Source organism: Chiloscyllium punctatum, chromosome 3 (assembly GCF_047496795.1).
Source record: "Chiloscyllium punctatum isolate Juve2018m chromosome 3, sChiPun1.3, whole genome shotgun sequence".
Lineage (NCBI taxonomy): Eukaryota > Metazoa > Chordata > Chondrichthyes > Orectolobiformes > Hemiscylliidae > Chiloscyllium > Chiloscyllium punctatum.
The window spans coordinates 71,474,294-71,500,907 of record NC_092741.1 but is presented as its reverse complement, the minus strand read 5'-3'; positions in this window follow the sequence as shown (position 1 = coordinate 71,500,907).

Here is a 26,614-nt window from a genome sequence, read left to right as displayed (position 1 = left end):
AACCAAGGCTCCCTCACACGACCATTTCTTTCCTGCCTGATAGGTACATACATATCAAGGACACGTCGTATCTGCTCCTTGAAAAAGTTCCACATTTCCACAACATCCTTCCCTGACAGCCTATGCTCCCAACTTATGCTCCTCAAATCGTGTCTTACAGCATCGTAATTTCCCTTCCCACAATTGTAAAATCTACCTTGTTGTGTGCACCTATCTCTCTCCATAACCAAGGTGAAAGTCACAGAATTGTAGTCACCATCACCAAAATGTTCACCTACTAACAAGCCCATCACTTGTCCCGGTTCATGACCGAGTACCAAATCCAATATGGCCTCCCCTCTGGTTGGACAATCTACATACTGAGTTAGAAAAGCTTCCTGGACACACTGCACAAACACCGCCTCATCCAATCTACTTGATCTAAAGAGCTTCCAATCAATATTTGGGAAGTTGAAGTCGCCCATGACTACAACCCTGTGGCTTCTGCACCTTTCCAAAATCTGTTTCCCAATCTGTTTCTCCACATCTCTGCTGCTATTGAGGGGCCTATAGTAAACACCCAACAAGGTGACTGCTCCTTTCCTATTTCTGACTTCAGCCCATACTACCTCCAAAGGCAGATCCCCCTCAAACTTCCTTTCTGCAGCCGTTATACCATTTCTAATTAGCAATGCCACCCACCCCCCCTCCTTTTTTACCACCCTCCCTAATCTTACTGAAACATCTGTAACCAGGAACCTCCAACAGCCATTCCTGTCCCTCATCTATCCACGTTTCCGTGATGGCCACAACATCGTCGTCCCAGGTACCGATCCATGCCTTAAGTTCACCCACCTTGTTTCTGATACTCCTTGCATTGAAGTATACGCACTTGAGCCCATCTCTGTGTCCGCAAGTATTCCCTGTCAGTGCTACCTTCTCCACAGCCTCCCTACAGTCTTGGACATCCTGACACACAGCTAGCTTACTTGTTGGACTACAAGTCCGGATCCCATCCCCCTGCCAAATTAGTTTAAACCCCCCCGAAGAGTGCTAGCAAACCTACCCCCCAGGATATTGGTGCCCTTCTGGTTCAGGTGCAACCCGTCCTGTTTGTACAGGTCCCACCTTCCCCAGAATGCAGTCCAATTGTCCAAATACCTGCAGCCCTCCCTCCTACACCATCCTTGCAGCCACGTGTTCAACTGCACTCTCTCCCTATTCCTTGCCTCACTGTCACGTGGCACCGGCAACAACCCAGAGATGACGACTCTGTCCGTCCTAGCTTTTAGCTTCCAGCCTAACTCCTTGAGCTCTTGAATGACCTCCCCACCCCTCTTCCTACCAATGTCGTTGGTGCCAATGTGCACCACGACTTCTGGCTGCACACCCTCCCCCTCAAGGATTCTGAAAACACGGTCCGAGACATCTCGGACCCTGGCACCCAGGAGGCAACAAACCATCCAAGAGTCTCGCCCATGTCCACAGAACCGCCTGTCCGTCCCTCTAACTAGAGAGTCTCCTATAACTAGCGCTCTCCTCCTCTCCCCCTTTCCCTTCTGAGTCTCAGAGCCAGAACTCACGCCACAGACCCCTTCACTGCAGCTTACACCTGCAAGGCTGACCCCCCAACAGTTTCCAAAGCTATATACTTATTATTTAGGGGAACGACCACAGGGGAACCCTGCACTGCCTGCTTCTTCCCCTTCCCACCTCTAACTGTTACCCAGCTACCTCTGTTCTCCGGCGTAACTATGTTCCTTTAGCTTCTATCAATCACCCTCTCAGCCTCTCGAATAATCCTCAGTTCATCCTTCTCCAGTTCCAGTTCCCTAACTCGTTCGGTGAGGAGCAAGACCTGACTGCATTTCCTGCAGATGAAGTCGGCAGGTGTATCGGTGGTCACCCCTACCTCAAACATCCAGGCTCAGCACAAAGAAAACAGTGATGTCACAAAGAAACAAAGTTTGTTACTTGGTAATAGTTGCTAATTTGTATGTTACTTTCAGATTGAAAGTCAATTGTATAAAGTTTACAAGTTATAAATTAAGGCCACAGGAATTTTTTAAAAGTTAAGAAATCAGTCAGTAAAGTTGAGGTCGGGGCCAGGGAATGTGTTGTATCTGCATAGTGTGGGTGCTGGTGGACCCCACTGTGGCAGCTAGTGACTGGCAGAGTTCTGCAGGGGACTGTGTTGATATCACAGCTGTTTACATTTTATATTAATGATCTTAGATGGAGAAACTGAGGGCATTACTGTGAAATCTGCAGATTACACAAAGATGGAGGGACAGGTAAGTATTGAGGCAGGGAGGTTGCAGAAGGACTTGGACAGGCTAGGAGAATGAACAAAGAAGGGGCAGATGGAATACAGTGTGGGAAAGTGTGAGGTTATGCACTTCGGTAGGAAGAAAAGAGGCATAGACTATTTTCTAAATGATTTGTGTGTGTGTGTGTGTGTGTGTGTGTGTGTGTGTGGTGCTGGAAAAGCACAGCAGGTCAGGCAGCATCTACGGAGCAGGAGAATTGATGTCTTGGGCATAAACCCTTCATCAGTAATGAGGCTGGGGGGCTGAGACGTAAATGGGAGGGAAGGGAGTGAGGCTGGGGAGTAAGGTAGCTAAGAATACCTTGCATTCCCAGCTACCTTCTCTGTTGCACCACCCCCCCCCCCCCAATTTGTTTCAAGTTTATGAAATGTTAGCATTCCTTTCAAGAGGGTGAGAATACACAAGTAGAGATGTACTCATGAGGCTGCATATGGCTATGGTCAGACTGCATTTGCAATATTGTGAGCAGTTTTGCACGCCATATCTAAGGAAGGATGTGCTGGCACTGGAAGGATTGATATGTGATATGTGCACAGCATTTGAAGATTGTGTACATGATGGTGTTAGAAGGATAGGGTGGGATCTAATTGAAACTTCCAGGCTATTGAGAGGCCTGGATAGTGGACATTGAGAGTTGGAAAGATTAGGACACTGAGGCTGTGCCCTCAGGAAGGGATGACCCTTTAGAACTGAGATGAGGAGGAATTTCTTCAACCAAGAGGGTGGTGAATCTGTAGAACCCATACTTCAGCAGCTTCCACTGAATGTATTTAAGACAGATAAGAGAATTAAGGATTATGGGGAGAAGGCAGGAGAATGCTGACATGTTTCTCAACATCAATGATCAAATAGCAGAGCAAACTTGATGGACTGAATGGCTTAATTCTGTTCCAAATCTTATGGCCTTATTAATGACCATGACTTTGGACAGTGTGTGGGAGTGAATGAATATCAATGATACTACTGGGTTACTGCGAAAAACAAGAAATGTCAAGGGATTTCATTTATCCCCTTTTTTATAACTGGAAGCTGTGATGTTTATGTTGGTGCCCATTTCAGAATTACTTTTATGGACACAATTCCTTTTTGTAAAAAGAGTGACATAGACTATTGACATCGTACCTTCACCAAATGAATTCCTGTAAATGAGATGACACCATTTTATGGTTGCTGAATAGACTGAGACAGACCTGACAATATCGCACAGGGTATTTACATAGTTAAAAATCACACAACACCAGGTCATAGTCCAACAGGTTTAATTGGAAGCACACTAGCTTTTGGAGATCCAAAACCTAGTGTGCTTCCAATTAAACCTGTTGGACTATAACCTGGTGTTGTGATTTTTTTTAATAAACTTTGTACACCCCAGTCCAACACCGCCATCTCCAAATTATGGGTATTTACATAGACTGCAATTGGCCTTTCAAAGGTTGAATTAACTATTCATTACCATTTCAGTGAAACAGCATAAACATGACAAGGGGTTGCTAGTTCAGTCAGAGCATGAAGATTGACTTTCTTTTTGAAAACCTTTCCCTGAAATGATCTTAGCTAGAATGTTGAATGTATAACACAACCGTAATACAGAGGAAGCGTTTGGTCCATCAAGTCTGCTCCACTATTCTAAGATCAGCTGATCTGATAATCCTCAACTCCATTTTCCTGCCTTTACCCATAACCTTAGATTCCCTTAAAGATTACAAATCTATCTATCTATCTCAGTCTTGAATATATTTAATATTAACAGCCCTCTGTGGTAAAGAATTCCTCCCTCTGAAAGAGGCGAGAGTGGAATAACACTCATCGGTTTTAAACAGGTAACTGCTTACTCCGAGATTATGCTCTCTGGTCCTAAACTCTCAAAACCAAGAATGTTACAATCAGGTTTCTTTTCATTTTTTTTAGATTACTTACAGTATGGAAACAGGCCCTTCGGCCCAACACCCACCCACTGAAGCACAACCCACCCAGACCCATTCCCCTACATTTACCACTTCAACTCACACTACGGGCAATTTAGCATGGCCAATTCACCTGACCTGCACATTTTTGGACTGTGGGAGGAAACCAGAGCACCCGGAGGAAACCCACGCAGGAACAGGGAGAATGTGCAAACTCCACACAGCCAGTCGCCCGAGGCGGGAATTGAACCCAGGTCTCTGGCACTGTGAGGCAGCAGTGCTAACCACGATGCCACCCACTGTGAGGCAGCAGTGCTAACCACGATGCCACCCACTGTGAGGCAGCAGTGCTAACCACCGTGCCACCCATGGTGAAATCTTTGAAATCTAAAAGAATACAAATCCAATCTAATGAATCTATCCTCAAAAGAAAATTCCCAACATGTCCAGAATCAACCTTCTCTGATTCCAACACAAGGAGTGCAAATCCCTTGATGCTGCAGCTTTTGCAGTCTTTCTACATTTAAATAACATTCAGCTACTCTGGTTTCCTACCAATGCATAATCTCTCATTTTCCCACATTACAGTAATACCCCCATGGCCCATAGAGTTTTATAAAATCATAAGGGGCATGAATAGGATAAATAGACAAAGTCTTTTCCCTGGGGTAGTGAAGTCCAAATTAGAGGGCATAGGTTTAGTGTGAGGGGGAAAGATATAAAAGGGACTTGAGGGGCAATATTTTTGCACAGAGGGTGGTGTGTGTATGGAATGAGTGACCAGAGAAAGTGGAGAAGGCTGGTACATTTGCAACATTGAAAAGGCATCCAGATGGGTATATGAATAGGAAGGGTTTGGAGGAATATAGGTCAAATGCTGGCAAATGGGACTAGATTAGATTAGGATATCTGGTCAGCATGGACGAGTTGGACCAAAAGGTCTGTTTCTGTGCTGTACATCTCTATGACCGACTGCGGATGCCCGAAACTATGGATAGTGGCAAACCCATTCATTTAAATGTGACATTTACCTCCCTGCAGCACCCGGTCCCTGGTTCTGGAATGTTCCTTGTAAATTGTTCAGGCCACGGTAAACTGCATGTAACTGAAACTGCGGTAACCGGACCCACTGATATGGTGCTCGTCCTCATTCTCTTACTAATGAAGAACCCATCTGTCTCAAATACATTCAGTGGAAGCTGCTGAAGCATACGTTCCACAGATTTGCCACCCTCTAGTTGAAGAAATTCTTCCTCATCTCAGTTCTAAAGGGTCATCCCCTCACTGAGGCTGTGTCCTCTGTCCTAGACTCTCCAATCTCTTCTCAATGTCCACCATTTGTCAAGTTTTGCCCATTCATTTAATCTTTGTAAACATGAATCATTCTCATTACTTGTTTTATCATGTATTTTTGTCACCTGCAAATGTAGCAATAGTACATTCACTTCTACCACATAAGTCACTAATACATTGTGGTCCTGCACTGATCCTTGGGGCACTCCATTAGTTATGGGTTGCAATGCTTGAAATGCCCCCTTTTAACCCAACTCTGTCTTCTATTAGCTATCTGATCCTTTGTCCATGCTAATCTATTACCTCTAATAGCATAATCTCTATATCTTAGAAAGTAAATATACATTATCAAGTGCCTATTTGGAAACATTTTTGGAAGCATCAAACATCTCACCTGTGTCTATTGATTTACAGCAGTCTCAACACATTCAGTAGGTAATGGTATGTGTTGATGCCACCACCAAACTACTGAAACTGGCTGGAGAGGGAATCAGTAGCTTACTAATCTTCAACAGTAGCTTAAGCAAAGTTGTTCAGAACCAGCACCTCCAAAAGTAAGAGACCAGCATAAGAATTCTACCTCAGAAAAACAGTCAACTCAAGCACCTAATTGGCCTAAAAATGATCACTCTTCATTACAGAGGCTCAATCACAATGTCTTCAGGTCCCTAACACTTTCAATTGTCTTTAAGGATTTTTTTCTAAAAAGTGACCTGTTTCTTCTTCTACTGTCAATTAATGTCACATCTTGAGGTCATATTTTCTATTATGTGAGTTTTTCATGTGTTTGTTTCAGATGCTGTGACAATAAATGTTTTATGCTGTTCTATGAAGTCAGAACATTCCAAATATTAACAGAGGTGGAGATGTGGGAGGCAGAGTGGGGGGGGGGGGGGGGGGTGAAGAGAGAGAGCATGAGAGGGGGAAAGACAGAGAGGAAGAAGTAGTAGGGGAGAGGAGTGCTGAGACACAGAGGGATGAGGAGAGTGAGAGGCTAATAGGGATTGAAGAGACCAATGCAGGAAAAGGGAGAATGGGGAAGGCAGAAAAACAGAGGGCAAGGGATGATAGAAGGGAATTGTGTGCCAGAGAATGGAAGGGGAAGAAGGGGCCACAATGAAGTGGCATTAGATGGTGAAGGGGAGAGAATAGGGGAAGAGGAGCAGGAGACGATTATAGTAATTTTTAATAAACATAGTCATTATGATAACCAAAACATCTAATAATAATCACTGTGTAGTGATTTAGCTGTGTTAACAATTACAACTGATAGCTGGGATTTGGAAAATTTCTGCTCTGAGTTTCTCCTACTCTTGATGGCTTCCAGGCTGATCAAGCTTTTGTTTCAATTTACTTGTTTTTTTTTCAGTTGATTATTCACCAGTTCAGTTAAACACTATTAAGCACTTTAAAGAAAAGTAAGCATTTGCAATTGATGTGCATTTGCATTGCAACTGACTGATCAGTGATGTCATATAATGACAATAGAATGCTTTTGAACACAGATGGAATGAGCACACTTCATTGCAAACAAATGTGATCAAATGCTTTTGAGAACAGAATAAGGTAATTCTTTCTTTTTCTCATGTGGAAAAGTGGGAATTTTTGGAGATTGAGGAGACTCTTCTCCAACCACAGTCTGAGAGTTGCAATTCCCATTGGAATAATGACAGGTTTCCTAACCTGTTAGAGCTGATGGGGGCAGAAATGGAACTGGGTCTTAGATACTCATAGCAATCAGGCTGAATTTTGTTTGAATGGAAAGAGTTTGTGTCAAAACTTGTCTCGGTACCACAGGATCCCCAGATGCCATAGGGGAATCAGGCACCCTTGAGGGAAAGGGGCTGGCCACACCTTTCTTTTCAGGGTCATCTCCCTCATTCTGACGATATTGCAGGACATGATCTGACCATTCTTGGCACCAAACTAAGGATCCCCTTCCCAAGTCTGCCTTGCCTGTTCTGTCAGCATCCCATGTGTCATCCAGCATTGGTAACAGCACGTCAATCCACTTTATGCTGGACTATTGTTCAGCCTCCTGTGAGATTCTGTAGAGATCTGCAGCTGACAAGGGCATATCTGAGATCATCTCTGCATGGAGTTGCAGATACCACTGGCAGTCAGCCACACACAGCTGTCTTTGTCTCTGCCTATAGATTCCTGTGTTCAAGATGGTGGCTCCTTCTCCTTTGTGGCTAGTGGTGGTCTTCTCTGGCTTCCAAATGCTCCACAATACTGCAGCCCTTACCTTTCACTAGAGCTGAACTGGATGATCCATGTAAATAATTTGATGACAAGAACAGGTCAGAGGCTAGGAATTCTCTTTCCTTATTATTCATTCAGGGAACATGAGCTCCATTGGCTATGCCAGCATTTATTACCTATCCCAATTGCCAGGTGAAGTTGATGGTGAGCTGCCTTTTCAACTCATTGCAATCCTTATGGTTTTGGTACAGCCACAATACTGTTAGGAAAGTAGTCTAGAATTCTGGACCTTTGACAAGGAACGAATGGTGGTACATTTCTAAGTTAGGATTGTATGTGCCTTGGAAAGAAACTTGCAGGTCATGATGTTCCCACCCATCTGCATTCCAGATAGTGGACAAGTTTTCGGGAGTTACTCAGTGCAGGATTTCTATCCTCTGATCTGCCCTTCTAGCCACAGTAATTATATGGCCAGTCCAGTTCCATTTTTGTCAACGGTAACCCCCAGATGTTGACAGTGGGGAGTAACTGTTTCATGTGAGGTCTGTTTTGGCGGACCTCCAAGGTCTATGCATGGCCGAGCAGCTCAAAAGGACTGTTGGAAATCTGGTTACCACGGACGAATTGGAAATTCATTGGTGGGAAATTTAGCAATAGTGATTCCTTTGAATGTCAAGAGCCATTGGTTAGATTCTCTTTTGGTGATGGTCATTGCTTCATACTTTTGCGGCACAAATGTTACTTACCAAATTTTAGCCTAGGCCTGGATATTGTCCAGGTTTTGTTGCATTTGGGCATGAGCTACTTTAGTATCTGAGAAGTCAGAATTTGTGCTCATCAATGAACATCCAACTTCTGACCATATGATAGAGGGAAGATGGCTAGATCTGGGACATTACTCTATGCAGGAACATAGGAACAGAAGTAAGCCATTCAGTACATTGAGTCTCCTCCACAATTCAAAACATGATCAAATACTTCAGTGCCTTTAATTTGCTCCATCATCATAGCCATGTACACCATTGGAAATAAGAAATCTACCAATCTCTATCTTATCCATACTCAAAGACTGAGCCTCCACAGCTCTCTTTGGAAGAGAATTCCAAAGATTCATGACCTCTGAGTAAAAGAATTTTTCCTCATCTCAGATTTAAATGACACCTTCCTTATTTTAAATTGACTCCTGGTTTTAGGCTTTCCAGTAGGGTAAATGTGTTATCTGTATCTACAGATCATCGAACAATACAGCACAGAACAGGCCCTTCAGCCCTCAATGTTGCGCCAACCTGTGAACTATTCTCAGCCTATCCCCTACACTAACCCATCATCATCCATGTGCTTATCCAAGGATTGCTTAAATCTCCCTCATGTGACTGAGTTGACGACATTGGCAGGTAGGGCATTTCACACCCTTACAACTCTCTGAGTAAAGAACCTGCCTCTGACCTCTGTCTTAAATCTATTACTCCTCAGTTTGTTGTTATGCCCCCTCGTACAAGCTGATGTCATCATCGTAGGAAAAAGACTTTCACTGTCTACCCTATCTAATCCTCTGATCATCTTGTATGTCTCTATCCCCTCTTAGTCTTCTTCCTTCCAATGAGAACAGACCCAAGTCTCTCAGTCTTTCCTCATAAGACCTTCCCACCAGACCAGGCAACATCCTGGTAAATCTTCTCTGCAGCTTTTCCAATGCATCCACATCCTTCCCTAAATATGGCGACCAGAACTATGCACAATATTCCAAGTCTGCCGCACCAGTGTTTTGCATAATTGCAGCATGATATAGCAGCTCCAGAACTCAATCCCTGTATGAATGAAACCTAACACACTGTATGCCGCCTTAACAGCACTATCAACCTGGGTGGCAACTTTCAGGGGTCTATGTACAATGGATCCCTCTGCACATCCACACTACCAAGAATCTTTCCATTGACCCAGTACTCTGCCTTCCTGTTATTCTTCCCAAAGTGCATCACCTCACATCTTGCTGCATTGAACTCCATTTGCCACCACTCAGCGCAATTCTGCAGTTTATCCAAGTCCCCCTACAACCTGTAACATTCTTCCAAACTGTCCACTACTCCACCGACTTTAGTGTCATCTGCAAATTTACTAATCCATCCACCTACGCCTGTGCCTAAGTCATTTATAAAAATTACAAACAGCAGTGGTCCCAAAACAGATCCTGTGGTACATCACTAGTAACCAGACTCCAGGCTGAATATTTTCCATCAACCACCACTTGCTGCCTTCTTTCAGAAAGCCAGTTTCTAATCCAAACTGCTAAATCACCCTCAATTCAATGCCTCTGCATTTTCTCCAACAGCCTACTATGTGGAACCTAATCAAAGGCTTTACTGAAGTCCAAGTATACCATGTCAACTGCCCTACCCTCATCTACATGCTTAGTCACCTTCTCAAAAAACTCAATGAGGTTTGTGAGACACAACCTGCCCTTGACGAAACTATGTTGACTATCTGAAATCAAATTGTTGCTTGCCAGATGATTATAAATCTTATCTCTTATAATCCTTTCCAAAACCTTTCCTACAACAAGTAAGACTCACTGGTCTATAATTACCTGGGTCATCTCTACTGCCCTTCTTGAACAAGGGCACAACATTTCCAATCCTCCAGTTCTCTGGTACTAAACCTGTAGACAATGACAAAGGCTCTGCTATCTCCTCCCTAGATTCCCACAGAATCCTCAGATAAATCCCATCCAGCCCAGGGGACTTGTCTACTTTCACTCTTTCTAAAATTGATAACACCTGTTCGTAACTAACCTCGATCCTTTCCAGTCTAATATCTCATACCTCATTCTTCTCCTCTACCATATTCTCCTTTTACCTGAGTGAAAACCGATGAGGTGAAAGTGAGGAGTGCAGATGCTGGAGGTCAGAGTTGAAAATGTGTTGCTGGAAAAGTGCAGGAGGTCAGGCAGCATCCAAGAAACAGGAGAATTGATGTTTTAGGCATAAGCCCTTCTTCAGGAATGAGGAAAGTGTGTCCAGCAGGCTAAGATAAAAGGTAGGGAGGAGGGACTTGGGGGAGGGGCGTTGGAAATGCGATAGGTGGAAGGAGGTCAAGGTGAGGGTGATAGGCTGGAGTGGGGGTGTGGGTGGAGAGGTCAGGAAGAAGATTGCAGGTTAGGAAGGCGGTGCTGAGTTCGAGGGATTTGACCGAGACAAGGTGGGGGGAGGGGAAATGAGGAAATTGGAGAAATCTGAGTTCATCCCTTGTGGTTGGAAGGTTCCCAGGTGGAAGATGAGGCACTCTTCCTCCAACCGTCGTGTTGCTATGGTCTGGCGATGGAGGACTCCAAGGACCTGCATGTCCTTGGTGGAGTGGGAGGGGGAGTTGAAGTGTTGAGCCACGGGGTGGTTGGGTTGGTTGGTCCGGGTGTCCCAGAGGTGTTCTCTGAAACGTTCTACAAGTAGGTGGCCTGTCTCCCCAATATAGAGGAGGCCACATCGGGTGCAGCGGATGCAGTAAATGATGTGTGTAGAGGTGCAGGTGAATTTGTGGCAGATATGGAAGGATCCCTTGGTGCCTTGGGGGGAGGTGTGGGCGCAAGTTTTGCATTTCTTGCGGTTGCAGGGGAAGGTGCCGGGAGTGGAGGTTGGGTTGGTGGGGGGTGTGGACCTGACAAGGGAGTCACGGAGGGAGTGGTCTTTTCGGAACGCTGATAGGGGAGGGGAGGGAAATATATCCCTGGTGGTGGGGTCCTTATGGAGGTGGTGGAAATGACGACGGATGATACGAGGTTGGTATATGGAGGTTGGTGGGGTGGTAGGTGAGGACCAGTGGGGTTCTGTCCTGGTGGTGATTGGAGGGGTGGGGCTCAAGGACGAAGGAGCAGGAAGTGGAAGAGATGCGGTGGAGGGCATCGTTGATCACGTCTGGGGGGAAATTGCGGTCCTTGAAGAAGGAGGCCATCTGGGTGGTACGGTTTTGGAACTGGTCCTCCTGGGAGCAGATGCGGCGGAGAAGAAGGAATTGGGAATATGGGATGGCGTTTTTACAGGGGGCAGGGTGGGAGGAGGTGTAGTCTAGGTAGCTGTGGGAGTCGGTCGTTTTATAGTAAATGTCCGTGTTGATTCGGTCGCCCGAGATAGAAATGGAAAAGACTGAGACCTGAGACAGTCCAGGTGAATTTGAGGTCGGGGTGGAAGGTGTTGGTAAAGTGGATGAACTGTTCAACCTCCTCGTGGGATACAGTCATCGATGTAGCGGAGGAAAAGGTGGGGGGTGGTGCCAGTGTAGCTGCGGAAGATGGACGAAGAGGCAGGCATAGCTGGGGCCCATGTGGGTGTCCATGGCTACTCCTTTGGTTTGGAGGAAGTGGGAGGATTGGAAAGAGTTGTTCAGAGCGAGGACCAGTTCAGTCAGTCGAAGGAGGGTATCAGCGGAAGGGTACTGGTTGGTACGGTGGGAAAGGAAGAAGCGGAGGGCTTTGAGTCCTTCGTGATGGGGGATGGAGGTGTACAGGGACTGGATGTCCATGGTGAAGATAAGGCGTTGGGGACCGGGGAAGCGAAAATCATGGAGGAGGTGGAGGGCGTGGGTGGTGTCCCGAACGTTGGTGGGGAGTTCTTGGACTAAGGGGGACAGGACCGTATCGAGGTATGCAGCGATGAGTTCAGTGGGGCAGGAGCAGGCTGAGACAATGGGTCGACCGGGGCAGTCAGGTTTGTGGATTTTGGGCAGGAGGTAGAAACGGGCGGTGCGGGGTTGTGGGACTATGAGGTTGGAGGCGGTGGATGGGAAATCCCCCAAGGTGATGAGGTTCTGGATGGTCTGGGAGATGATGGTTTGGTGGTGGGAGGTGGGGTCATGGTCAAGGGGACAGTAGGAGCAGGTATCCGCGAGCTGGAGTTTAGCATCAGCGGTGTAAAGGTCGGTGCGCCAAACTACTACCGCGCCTCCCTTGTCTGCCGGTTTGATGGTGAGGTTGGGGTTGGAACGGAGGGAGTGGAGGGCTGCACGTTCCGAGGGTGAGAGGTTGGAGTGGGTGAGAGGGATGGAGAGGTCGAACAATTCTTCCGCCACCACGGCGAGATGTCGAACAATTCTTCTGCCGCCTTTGCCTCCGCACCTACTTCTTCAACCAGGATTCTCGCCCACCCTCTGATGACCCCTTCTCCCACCTCCAACGCACCCCATCCATCTGGACACCCCATGCTGGCCTCTTACCTACCCTCGATCTCTTCATAGCCAACTGCCGCTCACCCTCTTGACATACCTATCAAGGACACGCAATATCTGTTCCTTAAACCAGCTCTACATTTCCATTGTCTGCATCCCCTGCATTTTGATACCCCATTCTGTGCATCTTAATTCTTGCCTAATCGCATTATAATTGCCCTTGTCCCATCAATAACTCTTGACCTGTGGCATGTACTTACCTATCCCTTTCCATTGCTAAACTAAACGTAACTGAATTATGGTCACTCTCTCCAATGTGCTCACCTACAACTAAATCAAACACCTGGCCTGGTTCATTACCAAGCACCAGACTCAGTGTGGTCTCTCCTCTTGTCAGCCATTTGACATGCCGTGTCAGGGAACCTTCCTGTACACATTGGACAAAAACTGATCCATCCGACATACTAGAGTTATAGCATTTCCAGTCAATGTTGGGGAAGTTAAAGTCCCCCATAATGACCGCCCTGTTCCCTTCACTTCTACACAGAATAATTTTGCCAATCCTCTCTTCCAGCTCCCTGGAACTCTGCAGAGGCCTATAAAAAACTCCAAGCTGTGTGACCTCTCCACTCCTGTTTCTAACCTCAGCCCACACTACCTCAGTAGACGAGTCCTTGTCAAAAGTTCTTTCAGCCACCGTTGTACTATCCTTGACTAACAAGGCCACACCTCCCTCTCTTTTACTGCCTTCCCTGTTTTTAATGAAAGATCTAAACCCTGGAACCTGCAACATCCATTCCTCACCCTGCTCTATCCATGTCTCCGAAATAGTCACAACATCAAAGTCCCAGGTACCTATCCATGCTGCAAGCTCACCTACCTTATTTCGGATTCTTCTGCCGTTGAAGTAGACACACTTCAAACCAGTTTGCTATCTGCCAGCACATTCCTGTGAACCTGAAATCCTGTCCCTATCCTCCCTCCTTTCATCCTCCTATGCACTGCAACTACACCTCCGGTTCCCATCTCCCTGCTGAGCTAGTTTAAACCTACACGAATAGCACCAGCAAATTTCCCACCCAGGGTATTAGTATACCCCTCTGGTTCAAGTGAAGACTGTCCTGTTTGTACAGGTCCCTCCTTCCCCAGAATGAGCCCCAATTATCCAAGTACCTGAAACCCTCCCTCCTGCACCATCCCTGCAGCCACATGTTCCACTGATATCTCTCCCTATTCCTTGCCTTGCTATCACGTGCCACAGGTAACAAACCAGAGATAACAACTCGATTTGTTCTAGCTCTCAGCTTCCACCCTAGCTCCCTGAAATTCTGCCTTACATCCCTATCCTTCTTTCTATCTATATCGTTGGTACCTACATGGACTATGACTTGAGGCTGGTCACCCTCTCACTTCAGGACCCCAAAGGCACAATCCGAGACATCACAGACTCTGGCACCTGGGAGGCAACGCACCAACCGTAAGTCTCATTTGTTCCTTACAAACCTTCTGTCTGACCCTCTAACTATTGAGTCCCCAATGACTAACACTCTCCTTCTTTCCCTCCTTCCCTTCTGTGCAACAGGGACAGGCTCTGTGCCGAGACCTGGGCCCCAGTGTACACCAGGCTAAGATAAAAGGTAGGGAGGAGGGACTTGGGGGAGCGGCGTTGGAAATGCGATAGGTGGAGGGAGGTCAAGGTGAGGGTGATAGGCTGGAGTGGGGTGTGGGGGGAGAGGTCAGGAAGAAGATTGCAGGTTAGGAAGGCTGTGCTGAGTTTGAGGGATTTGACTGAGACAAGGTGGGGGGGGAGGGGAAATGAGGAAGCTGGAGAAATCTGAGTTCATCCCTTGTGGTTGGAGGGTTCCTAGGCGGAAGATGAGGTGCTCTTCCTCCGACCGTCATGTTGCCATGGTCTGGCGATGGAGGACTCCAAGGACCTGCATGTCCTTGGTGGAGTGGGAGGGGGAGTTGAAGTGTTGGGCTACGGGGTGGTTGGGTTGGTTGGTCCAGGTGTCCCAGAGGTGTTCTCTGAAATGTTCCGCAAGTAGTCGGCCTGTCTCCCCAATATAGAGGAGGCCACATCGGGTGCAGCTGATGCAATAGATGATGTGTGTAGACGGTCCAGGTAAATTTGAGGTCGGGGTGGAAGGTGTTGGTAAAGTGGATGATCTGTTCAACCTCCTCGTGGGAGCACGAGGCAGTGCCGATACAGTCATCAATGTAGCGGAGGAAAAGGTGGGGGGTGGTGCCAGTGTAGCTGCGGAAGATGGACTGTTCCACATATCCTACGAAGAGGCAGGCATAGCTGGGGCCCATGCGGGTGCCCATGGCTACTCCTTTGGTTTGGAGGAAGTGGGAGGATAGGAAGGAGAAGTTGTGCAGGGTGAGGACCAGTTCAGTCAGTCGAAGGAGGGTGTCGGTGGAAGGGTACTGGTTGGTGCAGCGGGAAAGGAAGAAGCAGAGGGCTTTGAGTCCTTCGTGATGGGGGATGGAGGTGTACAGGGACTGGATATCCATGGTGAAGATAAGGCGTTGGGGACCGGGGAAGCGAAAATCATGGAGGAGGTGGAGGGCGTGGGTGGTATCCCGAACGTAGGTGGGGAGTTCTTGGACTAAGGGGGACAGGACCATGTCGAGGTATGCAGAGATGAGTTCAGTGGGGCAGGAGCAGGCTGAGACAATGGGTCGGCCGGGGCAGTCAGGTTTGTGGATTTTGGGCAGGAGGTAGAAACGGGCGGTGCGGGGTTGTGGGACTGTGAGGTTGGAGGCGGTGGATGGGAGATCCCCTGAGGTGATGAGGTTCTGGATGGTCTGGGAGATGATGGTTTGGTGGTGGGAGGTGGGGTCATGGTCAAGGGAGCAGTAGGAGGAGGTGTCTGCGAGCTGGCATTTAGCTTCAGCGGTGTAAAAGTCGGTGCACCAAACTACTACCGCGCCTGCCTTGTCTGCCGGTTTGATGGTGAAGTTGGGGTTGGAACGGAGGGAGTGGAGGGCTGCACGTTCCGAGGGTGAGAGGTTGGAGTGGGTGAGAGGAGTGGAGAAGTTGAGGCGGTTAATGTCACGGCGACAGTTGGCTATGAAGAGATCGAGGGCAGGTAAGAGGCCAGCACGGGGTGTCCAGGTGGATGGGGTGTGTTGGAGGTGGGAGAAGGGGTTATCAGAGGGTGGGCGAGAATCGTGGTTGGACAAGTAGGCACGGAGGCGAAGGCGATGGAAGAATTGTTTGATGTCATGCCGCATGTTGAACTCGTTAATCTGAGAGCGTAGGGGAATGAAGGTGAGGCCTCTGCTGAGGGGTCTTCTCCCTCTTTCATCCTCAGAAATCTGGAGGGATGGTGAAAACATGGCAGGGCTGGGAGCTAGGACCTGGTGTGGGGCTGGAGCTGGGAGTGGGGGCGGAGTTGGGTGTGGGTGCGGGGATGGAGATCGGCGTGGGGGCGGAGTTGGGCATGGTGATAGAGATCGGCGTGGGGGCGGGGTTAGGCATGGTGAGAGAGATCGGCGTGGGGGTGAAGTTAAGCGTGGTGACGCAGATCGGCGTGGGGGCAGAGGCACATGCGGCGCTATGGTCGTGCAGGTTAGTGATGTCACTGGACGTGGAAGTGGCTGTGGCGGCGGCAACCCAGGGGTCGGAAGTGGCTGTGGCGATGACAGAGACAGTGTTATTCTCGATAGCCGCAGAGGCCGCGAATCTGTCGGTGATGGTCTTCCTGGCGATCGTGGAGGCGGTTGTCTGGGCGGCGTTCACGGAGGCTGCGAGGTCGGTGGGGGCGGAAGTGACATCATTGTCCGCGGCGGCGGTTGCTGCCGCGTGTGCTGTAGCGGCCGTGTGGTTAATTGCGCCGGACTGAATTCGGAGGCCGATGGCAGATTCTGGAACAGTTGAGGAACCCAGAGTGTGGGGGTAAGTACATGAAAGTTTTTGGTACTTACTGTCTTTGATTTCCGATATGGCTACGAAGAACTGTTTGTTTAGTGTATGGATTCTCCTGTGGATGAAGAACAGTAGACGTCCTTTACAGGTCTGGGCGAGTGTTGTCCTGAGCTGGGGTAGGGCTGACTGCAGGGAATGTAGGTAGCGGCGCATGGCTGCAAGCGTGGAGCGGATGATCCGGAGGAAGGTCTGTTGCTGGAGGCTTCGGATTTGTTGTAGGTACTGGTTGTCCTGGTTGGGTCCAAATTTTGTTGGTCGGAACGTAGTCCGGAGTCCGTGCAGGATCAGTCGGTTCCATAGGCAGGTGCTGAGGAAGGAGATGTGGCTGTGGTAGCGAGTCTGTTTGAGAACGTGGCTGAAGAGCTTCTGTGCAGAGGAGATGACCTGGGGTGTGCAGTGAGAGAGGGACTCACTGAAACCCTTGTAGAGGGAGGAAGAGAGCTTCTTCAAGGAAGGCATCCTTGTAAGAGGATTCGCAGTAGGTTAAAATCTTCGAGGAGAAAGTGAGGACTGCAGATGCTGGAGATCAGAGCTGAAAATGTGTTACTGGAAATGCGCAGCAGGTCAGGAAGAAGGGCTGATGCCCGAAACGTCGATTCTCCTGTTCCTTGGATGCTGCCTGACCTGCTGCGCTTTTCCAGCAACACATTTTCAGCTCTGATCTCCAGCATCTGCAGTCCTCACTTTCTCCCCAGTGTACACCCCTGGTAAGTGATCCCCCTCAACAGTATCCAAAACGGTATACATGTTTTTCAAGGGAATGACCACAGGTGATCCCTCCATTGACTGTGGTTTTTTTTTCCCCTTCAAACAGTCACCCAGCTTTCTTCATGTCTAAGAGTAACTACTTCCCTGTAACTCTTACCTATCACAGCCTCTGCCTCCCAAATGATCAGAAGTTCATCCAACTCCTGCTCCAGTTCCCTAACACGGTCTTGAAGGAGCGAGAGTTGACTGCACTTCCTGCAGATGTACTTGGATGGGACACTAATGGCGTCCCTACCTCAAACATCATGCAGGATGAACATTACTCTCCCTGCACTGGCATCCCTGCTAGTCCCCTTTATCACAAAGTAAAAAAGAAGAGACGCTTAGCTGATGTGTCACTGTTCTTTAAAGTTAGAGGAGTTGGTTGGGTGGGAGGCCCTACAAGGATAGGGACTCGGAATGAGAAAACACTGATTTATGTAGCTGGATGGAAAAAGAAGACGTCCCTCCTTTCCCAGAAACCTCTGCTCTCTGATTTCAAATATAAAAGCTCAAATCAGTGACTCACTGCTCCCGGCAGACCCCTGGTCCAAGCTCCTGCCCTTCGAGTTACTGCTGCTGCTGAAAAACAGAGTTTTGTCCATTTTTTTAAAAAGTATTTTGTAAGCTTCAATGAGATTACCTCCCTTTCTTCAAAATTCTGAAGAATGTAGGTCTACTTGTCTGAAGCCGCTTCATAGGACAGTCCCACTATCCCAAGAACAAGTCTGGTTAAACTTCATTGCACTCCTTATCTCAGGTAATAATATCTTACCTGAGATAAAGACTCCAAAACTGAGCACGGTAGAATGCGTTCATATTCCATTCTACCTTTCGTATCAGTTCCTTCATTCTCCTTTGTTGTATTCTTTCAACAGCCCAAACATCTTGATGTGTATTACTCCAAAATGTGAGAATTTCTCCCCTAATTCCCATTGACTCTAGTTTTATTCGGGCTCCTCATTTGAACACATGCAGTCTTGATGTCAAGGGCAATCACTCCAACCTCACTTTTGGAATTCAGTTCTTTTATCCACGGTTCAACCAAGGGTGTACTGAGGTCAGGAGCTCAGTGGCTCTGATGGAACCCAAAACAAATGACAATGAGCAAGTTAATACAAAGCAAAGGCTGTTTTGAAAGCGCTGTTGATTACACTTTCTATCAACTCACTGATGACTGAGATTAGACTGATCAGACAGTAATTGGTTAGGTCAGATTTGTCCTTCCTTTTTTGTACAGGATACATCTGGGCAATTTTCCACATTATCAGTGAGATGCAAGTTGGCAAGATGTAACAAGTGGTGTGCCACAGGGGTAGGTGCTGAGACTGTAACTTTTCAGTTTGTGTATGGAATTTGGATGAAGGGATGGAAGGTATCATTGCCAAATTGACTGATGACAAAAAGATAGGTAAGTAATTTGTGAAAAAGGGGCATAAGGTTGCTGCAAAAAGATACAGGTCGGTCAAATGATTGACAAAGAATTTGCAAAGGAGTAAATGTGAAATTGTCTGTTTGGCAGGAAAGAAAACAGGGAAGCCTACATAAACTGAAAACAAAAAAATGCGGGAGATCACGAGTCAGGCAGCATCCATGGAGAGAAGTCAAGCTAACCTTTCGAGTCTTGATGACCCTTCATCAGAACTGAAGTGAAGTCTGGAGGGGCCAGCATTTATGCTATAGTTGAGGTGGGGTGGAGGAAGGGGGGGAGGTTGGAATGTTGGTGGAGAAAGGATGTTGATAGTTCAGATTTAAATGATTGGAATGGCAAAACGATGCTGTGTCTAACTACCAGACTGAAAGGAACACAGACAGTCCTACTGGGGTGGGGGAGAGGAGGGAGGAAATGGTGACAAAGAATGCAACAAGCAAAGCCAAAATAAAGGGAAAGAATAGGTTCACAATGTGAAGGTGTTGCTACCATGTATGAAGGTAACAGTAGAGAATCAAGATCTATGGGGAAAAGGGAAAAGGGGGGGAAAAAATGGAGTTGCAGATTATCAGAGCAGCCATGACCTGGTTGGATGGATCTGGTTTGAAGGGCTGAATGACCTATTTCTACTCCAATGTCTTATGATTTTATGGATGAATGTCATTTTCTCCTGTTATCCTAAACCTTATCATACAATGGTCATTCTCCCCCAATTGTGACTCTTTGGAATAGACTCAAGACAAATTTTCTTGTAAATTTAAAGAAAACGAGTAAATGTTATAATTGCACCTACATCTAGTCACAAGGGGACATAAGCCACACACACAACAAAGCATGGTTGCTAAGGCAGGCTGGGTATTTTTTAAAGCAAAGTTGAAAAGGACACAATTACTTTTCAGTGTTTTGAAGCTGGAGTTCAAAATTATTTTTTTTGGGTGCACTTGAGAAAAATGGAAGTTGCAGGTTTCCAATGGCATAGGTTGCTTTGCTACTTCCAACAATAGGTTTCTGGTTTTGATCCAGTCAAAGGTCAGTTGAACACTAATGAAGATGTGGCTTTGTTCTTCAAATGCCTCCAATTCTCTGCTTGCTCATGGATTCATTACAGGGTTCTTCCTTTTGTGGGCAGAATCTCTTTCTTTAATGTTCTGTTATCTCCTAGAATGAAAGACTTGAAGCCTTTATTTTTATTCATTTGTAGATCTGGTTGTGGACAAAAGAAGTCCAGAGTTAAGCAAGAGTAGCTTCTTTCTATAGGTTATGTCCATGAAATTATTTTAGAATGACCGTGAACAAACATAAGAACACAGAAGAAAGTACAGGAGAGTAACCACTGGAAATGTTAATGTACGCTGTAGTCACTAGGTGTTTATTGTCCAGTCAAGCAAGCTGCTTTGTTCTGGATGTTGACAAGCTTTCTGAGTGATTTTGGAGCAACAAGTGGAAAGTATTCCTTCCCATGTTCCTTGTAAATATTGATCAGGCTTTGTCAAGCCAAGAGCTGAGTTACTTGCCCCAAAGTCTTAGTTTGTCATAGGAATTTCATTCTATGTGTGTGATTCATCATTCACAAAGTCCGACATCCAATCCACAACAAAGCAGGACAAATCTTACCAATTATTGCCTTGTTACTGTCTACTGTCAAGCGCCAGCAAAGTGGTGGAAGAGGTTATCAAAAGACTCCTACACCACAATAACTTCATTACATATGCTCAGTTTGAATTCCACCAAAGCTACTCAGGTCCTGGCCTTTTGATGGCACTGATGATTGATAGGTCACTCTTTGTAAATGATGCATCACAGTAAGTAAGAATGAAATTTCCATTAAAACATAGTAGTACACCAGAAGAGTCAGACAACGAGAGATTTAATCCAAGTCCCATTCTAGGCCTTAAATTTTACATATAAAGCAAAAGATCATTCTTCAATCTTAACTTTTCTTCTGTTAAGAACAATCTTGAAACTCCTGTTTCCTGTTTTGTTATATCTTAATGGAAGCAACTTTATCACTGGTTGTGCCTGTGGTCTTCACAAAGCACCAGATCTGGAAGAGCCTGCTCCAATGCTCCATGACTTGTGCTAGAATATACTGAGAAATTGTTCCAAATACACTCTGAGCTAATTTTCTAGGCTATATTTGCAAACTGATTTGCCCAATCTACACACAGATTACATTTACCTATGCCTACTGTGGTACCTTTCTCCTACACCACATTTACTTTCTTCCTGTATACTCTGTCAGACAGAATATATACTTTTTTGGGGTCTATATACCACACTCACAAGTGACCTCTTACCTTTCATATTGCTTATCTCTGCCCAATCTGATTCTACCTTTCCTTTTTCAACATAAGTTCAAGTCTCACGATGGTACTAATGTCATCTTTAATTAGAGCTAGTTCACTGCCTTTTCCCACCTTTCACAGATTTTGAAATATCATTCAATATTCAGTTCATCTCCTTGGTGACCTTGAATCGTTAGAGACCGCAATTTCCCTTCCCACGTGGTTAAAGATGCCCTCCAACACATCTAGTCCACATCCCGCACCTCTACCCTCAGACCCCATCCCTCCAACCGTAACAAGGACAGACCCCCCCTGGTGCTCACCTTCCACCCTACCAACCTTCGCATAAACCAAATCATCCGCCGACATTTCCGCCACCTCCAAACGGACCCCACTACCAGAGATATATTTCCCTCCCCACTCCTTTCCGCCTTCCGCAAAGACCCTTCCCTCCATGACTACCTGGTCAGGTCCAAGCCCCCCTACAACCCACCCTCCCATCCTGGCACCTTCCCCTGCCACCACAGAAATTGCAAAACCTACACCCATACCTCCTCCCTCACCTCCATCCAAGGCCCGAAAGGAACCTTCTACATCCATCAAAGTTTTACCAGCACATCCACCAATATCATTTATTGTATCTGTTGCTCCAGATGCAGCATCCTCTACATGGGGGAGACTGGACAACTCCTCGCAAAGCACTTTAGGGAACATCTCTGGGACACCCGCACCAATCAACCACACTGTCCTGTGGCCCAACATTTCAACTCCCCCTCCCACTCAGTCGAGGACATGGAGGTCCTGGGCTTCCTTCACCACTGCTCCCTCACCACCTGATGCTTAGAGGAAGAACGCCTCATCTTCCGCCTCGGAACACTTCAACCCCAGGGCATCAATGTGGACTTCACCAGTTTCCTCATTTCCCCTCCTCCACCTTACCCCAGTTCCAAACTTCCAGCTCAGCACCATCTCCATGACCTGACCTACCGGCCTATCTTCGTTTCCACCTATCCGCTCTACCCTCCTCCCTGATCTATCACCTTCAGACCCATCCCCACTCACCTATTGTATTCTATGGTACTTTCTCCCCACCCCACCCTCCTCTCATTTATCTCTCCACCCTTCAGGCATTCTGCCTGTATTCCTGATGGAGGGCTTTTGCCCAAAACATCGATTTTACTGCTCCTTGGATGCTGCCTGAACTCCTGTGCTTTTCCAGCACTGTTCTATTCCAGAATCTGGTTTCCAGCATCTGCAGTCATTGTTTTTACCTCATGGAGTCAGAGAGTCATTTTCAGCATGGAAGCAGACCCTTCAGTCCAACTCGTCCATGCTGACCAGATAGCCTAACCCACTAATCTAATCCCATTTACCAGCACTTGGCCCATATCCCCCTAAACCCTTCCTATTCATAAGTGAAAGTATATAGCTCCTACAGTCATTGATATAAGCTGCAAGGACCTCAACCCTGTTGGACAATTACAGACAATGAGACATCTCCAATTCTACTTTCTCGATACTCTTACGTGCCTCGCTCCCAGTCATGCCTGCCTGTCCCTGATCACCATCTAAATCAGAACATCCTATCCTATACGATTTGATTCTTTTCTGGAACAATGTGCCCAGGTAACTGCCCCTTTCCTGGTGCATCACAATTTCAGTAGTTCAAACTCCAGCTCATTGACCATGAGCTGAAGCTCCTCAACTAATAAAGACTGCAAATGTGGTTTCCTGGGATTGCACTCACATGCACCAGCTACCACATACTGCAGCCATACTGCATACTGCATCACTTTTCCTGCCCTCTCTGTGATGGCTAAATTAATTACTTTTCATTAAAAAATCCTACCATTAAGATGTCTTGCTATTGATAATAAATTCTCCTGCTGATACTACTCACTAGAATCCCTACAGTGTGGACACAGGCCCTTCGGCCCAACAAGGCCACACCCTCTGAAGAGTAATCCACCTAGACGAATTCCCCTACCCTATATTTACCTCTGACTAATGCACCTAACAGTATGAGCAATTTAGCATGGCCAGTTCACCTGACCTGCACATCTTTGGACTGTGGGAGGAAACTGGAGCACCCGGAGGAAACCCACACAGACACAGGGAGAATGTACAAGCTCCACACATACAGTCGCCGGAGGTTGGAATCGAACCCAGGTCCATGGCGCTGTGAAGCAGCAGTGCTAACCACTGAGCTACCTTGCTGCCCCCAATAAGCCTTATCATTACTAAAAAGGTACCAATAAGATGAAAAACAAGTCAAATATTGCCAAACATCATGCTTTAATTTCCTTGGAACATGGTCACTCGTCTTTGAAGCTATACATTGATGCTCTGCTCTCTTTCTAATGCTCTTATTAAACTTTTTACTAGTCTTTCTCCGTGTGGACTATTATTGAACCAGTCTGCCACTCTCTCCTTTGATACTCTTTCAAACTGCTAGTTTAACTGGAGAATTACTATTTTACTTACATTTCAATTTAAAATAACAAAATTTATATGTACTGTAAATATCTACCAATTTTGAGTGGAATAGCAAAGCCTTATTTAGAATTTATCATCTCAATTGATCCTCAAACATAGTGGACACAAAGTCAATGACTTTATCCTAGCTCCACAATTTTGAATCACAATATTTTTTCTGTGATTTAACTAGTATTAAGACTCAATCATCTGCTGAAAATAAAGTTTTTATTATCATTTATTGCAGACACTTGGAACTCTAGTCTGTGCAGCAAATGGTCAACACAGATGGAACAGGATGAAATTGAACACCTGCTAGGGGCAAGAAAGCAGTTAGATTGGAGCAGGAGATATATACTTCTTGTCACCATCAATTTTGCTGACAGTTTTAAATTTTAGACAATCAGTGAGTATTTCGATTTAGTTTTCAATTGCTCAATTCTGGAGAGTGCGTGATCACAGGGCTACAGTCTGGATGGCCTTCTCCACTGTCTGGACCATTGAGCACAAGTTCTCTGGAATCTCTGCCATATCTCTATCATACTGTACATCCAACATCTTCCACCTGATGGGCAGCTCCTCAGGCAGGGGCTCAGCACTGGGGCCATCTGCAGCATGCTTGCAGTTTCCAGAGGCTTGCATTATCTTAGTCTCAGTATCTGGCCTTGCAATATCATGTGCTTATACAGCATGTAGATTCCATGTAGCTGATTTGTGTACAGATGCCAAGGGGCATGGATTTGTGTTCATGCTAGATGAAGAGAAAAATGAGTCAAAACCTCAAAGGTCTGATCTGCTTCAAAGGTTAGCATGGGTCCATTGTTGCCTGTGGCTATAGCTGCCAAGTTTCATAAGTGAGGGAAACAAACAAAGAGAATAAGAGACAATTATTTTTAAGATGGTTTTACAGAGACACACTGTCCCTAAAAACACACACACTGGCACCAGCAGATGTCAACTAGTATTTAAACCTCACTGTGTTAGATATTAATACACAAATTCTCATCCCAAATTCTCCAAAGTTCAAATGTATGAACAGTCATCAATGTTACCTTCCCCATTCTCCCCTTAGCCTATTTAGCTCTACCTTGGTGGGAGAAAGCAATGTACTATTAAAATCTCACCACCCAGGGCTGACTTCCATCTTCAACTTGTTCACTGGATGGACTCCACTGGCTTACCGCCAATTTCAGCACTTCCTCTATAGGCATGCAAGTTGTAGATTAGGTCAGCCACCTCCTCTCAAACAAACTCTCTGACAAAAAAAGGGATATCATGATGAATCTGCTGTGAAAAAGTCATATCTCCCATGTGTATCCAATATACTGCTTCTTAACAAACACCAATTCTCAATGTTATTTGCTGAATGAAAAGTGTCACTGTTCATGAACCACGTCCATTACCTCCCCCCCCCCACCCCCCAACCCCCAGAATTCTCCAATGTCATGTAGAGGAGCATGTCCACCTCATGTCACCTCTTGCATTTCCCAAGATACGAGGGACACTTGGTAGACATCATATCCCTGCATAAATGTCCATCTTCAAAATGCTTACACACTCAGTCTAGTCTTCTGCAAAATTTACACCCATTTCAAGTGGACATCACAATGACTTCTCACACTCAGAGTCCTATTCAGGTTGCTGTGGTCTGGCTGACAAAATCCTTTTCTGATCAGTAAGGATGAGGACCTCCCAGCGATCACCCATAGCCTGGGGGAGGATTTAAGGGTAAACTGTGGAACTGTCCTTGTTCTGGGCCCTTCAGCAATTGGTCCCTCTATTCTCTCCATCATATGGTGGTCCAACAACTACTGTGGAGAGCAAAGGATAGAATTTGAGAGTTTTCTTAAAGACTTTAAGTGTAGGTAATGCAGAAATTATATTGAAAAATGCCACCTTCAATCAGTGTTTACAGAACACACGATTTTCTTACTATCCCATTGTGAACTAATGTGACCACATCTGCAGCAAGTGTTGGTTGCTGGAGGAACTCCGGCTCAGAGTTGATGAGCTGGAATCTGAGCTTCTAACACTGTGGCACATCTGGGAAGGGGAGAATTACCTGGACGTTATGTTTCAGGAGGCAATCACACCTGGTACATTAAGTAATTCAAATTCACTTAGTGATCGGGGAAAACAGGGTGTGATTGCAAATGAGGCAGGTAGGGGGGAACCTGAGTTCAGGAATAGAGGAGCCTCTTGCTCTTGACCTTGTCCAACAGTTATGAGGTACTTGCTCCCTGTGTAGATGAGGAAAAGGACTACAGGGTGGATGAGCCAACTGACCACGGCACCATGGTACAGGAAGCTGTTCAAGAAGAGGGAGCAAAAAGACAAGTGGTAGTTATAGGGGATTCAACAATTAGGGGGATAGATAGTATCATTTTCAAGCTGGATCATGAGTCCCACATGGTGTGTTGCCTGTCTGGTGCCAGGGTGCAGAACATCTCGTACCGGCTTGAAAGGATATTGGAGCAGAAGGGGGAGGATCCTGTTGTTGTCACCTACATTGGGACAAGCAACATAGGCAAGGTCAGGAAGGAGGAGCTATTTGGGGATTATTGAGCACTAGGAATGAAATTAAGGAACATGTCCTCAAGGGTTATAATCTCCGGATTACTACCTGAGCCACATGCAAATTGGTTTAGGGATAATAAAGTTAGGGGAGTAAACACATGGCTAAGACAATGGTGTGGGAAAGAGAGATTCCATTTCATGGGGCATTGGCATCAGTTCTGGAACAGGAGGGATCTGTACCAATGGGATGATCTCCACCTGAACAGATCTGGAACCAGTGTTCTAGTGAAAAGGATAAATAGTTAAACTAGTGAGTTGGGGGGAAGGGAAGGGAAGGGAAGGAAAAAATGACAGGAAGTATG